Below are 3,622 nucleotides of genomic sequence, written 5' to 3' on the forward strand. Positions count from 1 at the left end.
AGGCAGGCTATTCACCTGTCAGCGCTCGTAGCAATGAAGAACGTTGACCGGGCGTCAAGTGGCACAGCTTCCTGCCTGTAGAGGGGTGGGTTTAGTAAATAGCTTTCAAATAATCTCAAATATGTGAAATAGTAAATAAATTAATCTTAAATACATGAATCAAAATATAAATTCATATTAAAAACATGAATAAAAAATTTAGTAATCTCAATACATGATTTAATAAATAAATTTGTCATATATACATGAATCAACAAATAATTTAATCTTATATACATTAAATTATTGATTAAAATAATCTTAAATAGGTACATGGATTAATAAAAATTTAACCTTAAATACATAAATTGATAAAAAAATAATCTCAAATACATGAATTAATAATTATAATAATATTAAATAGGTATATGAATTAATAAATAAAATAATCTTGACTACATTAATTAGTAAATAAAATAATCATAAATAGAAGAATTGCAAATGAATTATGGATGAGTATAACCCAGCTTCATTTATTAATAGCTTTCTAGTTTATGTATCTAGGGTTGCCATTAAGGCCATTTTTATTCACACCATTATGCCATCATCACATTATGGTGACAGCTTCACACATTTCTATCTACCTACATATTATAGTTCTAAAATGGGTAGAGCAAGATAGTACCTACAGTTTCTACAGTATCAACCTGCAAACACATTAGAATACATACACTAAATAAGTACTATATTGCATGGATATATATTGTATTAGTTACGAACATAGCCTGACATGTCATATCAGAAAAAATGTAATTTCTGGATAACCAAAATGCATTCTTTTGTGCCATTTGGTTGTTAAAACTTTTATAATGGTTTAACTCTGATAGAAATTGTCACTTACATATATTAATTGAACTTACATATGATAATTGATGGAAGAATTCATAACCATGGCCTCCTCGGCAGCTACCTTCAGAGCTTCTCTTGTGGTATCAAACCCTCCATTATATGGCTCCATACACTGCAGGATTATTTTTCGTATGTGCAGAATTTTGCCTAGCACTTTTCAAGTCATTTTTCAAAAATTCATCCTGAGATAGAAGTCTTTTGACACACGTACCAAGATAACGGGTGTGGTTCTTATCATTCATGTGATTTACAGGAATATGTGAAGGAGTAGATCCCAATTCCTCACCCAGATCATTTAAAGGCACACCTCCAGCATTATATGATCCCACACATAACTTCGTCTGAACTCCTGCTGCATCTGGAAAACTGATGGGTTGTTGTCCGTGGATAACTCGCCAAAAAGGTCCATGGATTCCAGACGTGATGGATCTGGTGGGCAGCCTGACATTAATAAATGGTGGAGATTGTCTTCAGAAGTGTTGAGAATTTCTCTAGATTTATTGAGCCCATTTTCTTGAAAACTTCTTGAGACATCAGGTTGATCACAGGATATCTTCTCAATGAGGAACGTTTCAAATTTTCTTCACAATTTCCTGAAACATTGCCATTAGTAAACTTTTCAGGCTGAGAAGGCACAAAGTCTGGGCAATTTATTGAAAGTTCAGTCAAATTTTCTACGAAATTCCTGGATGCTTGTAATTGATTTTCTTGTGGGGAATGAAGAGGATTGCTGGCTTGCCATGGATTTGAGGAAACATCTGATAATTTTGGCAGCAATGAGAAGCCTCTGTAACGCATGGCCAGTGCATCTGTCCCAAGCTGGAAAATGGAAATAGCAATTTAAATTTTAATTTACATTACTTTAAGACTTTGCATGAAATTCATGGTAAAATTTACTATGTATACAAAAATTTGATAAAACCTCCCAACATTTGCTTTTTATTGTAGAACTTTGCAAAAATGTTTGAGAATGACTTGTAAGATTCCCACTGATATAAATAAAAATTAACAAGTAAAAACAGCTTTAATAAAATAAAAATCTGGCCTTGAAGTTATTTCAGTGCCTATTTCACTGATTACTTATACCTATTCAAACATGAATAAATATATTTCATTTACCTATATTTGATATAAATTAAATGTAATCTTGTAATAGGGATTATTCATCTAGCAGGAAACTTGAGGGTCTAAAAATGGAAAAAAGCTTTAATTACAGATGGAGATGTAGATAGATTCCTGCCAGCTTCAGCAGCAACCTGGCAAGGTATATATGTGAATACCTATATCATATGTGCACACAGCACACTGCACAGTGCAGTTTCTAAGGAGTTAGGAGAGTGTTAAGTAGAGTGGCCTGTGCCATGGCAATAAATGAGCAATTAGGTAGGTACCGTACTAGGTTCTTGGATCTAGCTTGGAAATTTCTAAACAAGGACTGGCTGAGGCAAATGGCAATGGTATTGAAAAACATATCAATGGCTCAAAAAATAAAATAATGGCATACAAAAAAAATTTATGAACAAAAAATTTATAAACTGACTGAGTTTCTGACTGAAAAAATCAATTGTAATCCACTTTTTTCTGTAAAGTTGTTTTATTTTATGCACCTTCCAGCTGCTCCTGCTGTCCTTAGTGTCCTACACCTGCAATCCTGCTTCCTGCAGAAAAGTGTTAACATCAAATTTTGATGTTTATTTGATTTGATGATTTGAACATTTGCACTGTGATGCAAAGTCATGCCATGACTGTCATTTTTTTTATTATTTGTTCAGAAATGGAATTGTCATAACACTTCACCCTTGGGTTTTGTGAGACCCTTTGACTTGCACACATGCTAGCCTAGCCTACGCCTAGCACTAGCCTATAAGATAATAAGCTATACCTAGGTACTCCTTGGTGTCATTTGAGGCATAATAAAAATGAATCTGGTAAACACACAGATACAAATAGGTACAATATTCAATAATAATATGCATTCAAAATTTACTTTTTAAAGACCACACTTCTAAATAGGCTAATGTCTAGGTGTCTCCGACTCTCCAATAGACAAATGACCATGTAAAATGAGTTTCTCATTTTATTTCAAAATATTGATACAAAAAATATATTTTATTACTTTATTATTCCATCAATTGATTCATGCATTGTATCCTACTTTACACAAGTGTGAAGTGTGCAAAATTTCAGATGGATTGGACAGGTAGAAATGTGTTAAATATTTATAAAAACATTTGTAGCAGACAGACAAACAACATGAAGTCATCATCATTCATCTCACATCTGTCATGATTCATGAACTAGGCTATATTGAACTAGAAGAAGTGAACCGTTCTGACGGTTCCACTTTGAAATTTTTAATCGCAATTAGCCAAGTTTAAATCACTCTTATCCCGTAACCATGGAGATCTTAACACATCGACGTGAAAAAGCAAAGTGATTCTACCGTATGGTTCTAGCTCTGTCCGCTAGTACGCTCTGAACAAAAATCACAACTTTCGAGTGATCGAATTAAATATAAAAGTATTTTTGTTGTATATCGAACTATTTGAAACACAAAAATCATACGAATATTGTTAGTGCTAGAAAATTGATAATATCTCTTGACAGAATGTTTGCATGATTATTCAAAAGTTAAATTGACGACATAGGAAGTAATAGGCAAGTTTCTAAGTAATTAAGTTGCGAATAGCTATAGAAATTGGTGATTAACGAGTTTGAAGAGTTAATAAAAATA

At 32.7% G+C, this 3,622-nt stretch overlaps 1 long non-coding RNA gene across 1 annotated transcript; it reads right to left on the bottom strand.

Annotated features, from left to right (window-relative positions):
- Positions 1-13: 13 nt before the first annotated feature.
- On the bottom strand, positions 14-2,844 carry LOC125179333. Its single transcript, XR_007157227.1, has 3 exons — positions 2,496-2,844; positions 900-1,707; positions 14-75 (listed from the first exon to the last, which is right to left on the bottom strand). It is a non-coding gene; the product is annotated as an uncharacterized LOC125179333 (long non-coding RNA).
- Positions 2,845-3,622: the final 778 nt, after the last annotated feature.

This window comes from Hyalella azteca, unplaced genomic scaffold, assembly GCF_000764305.2.
Source record: "Hyalella azteca isolate HAZT.00-mixed unplaced genomic scaffold, Hazt_2.0.2 contig2073, whole genome shotgun sequence".
Classification (NCBI taxonomy): Eukaryota; Metazoa; Arthropoda; class Malacostraca; order Amphipoda; family Hyalellidae; genus Hyalella; species Hyalella azteca.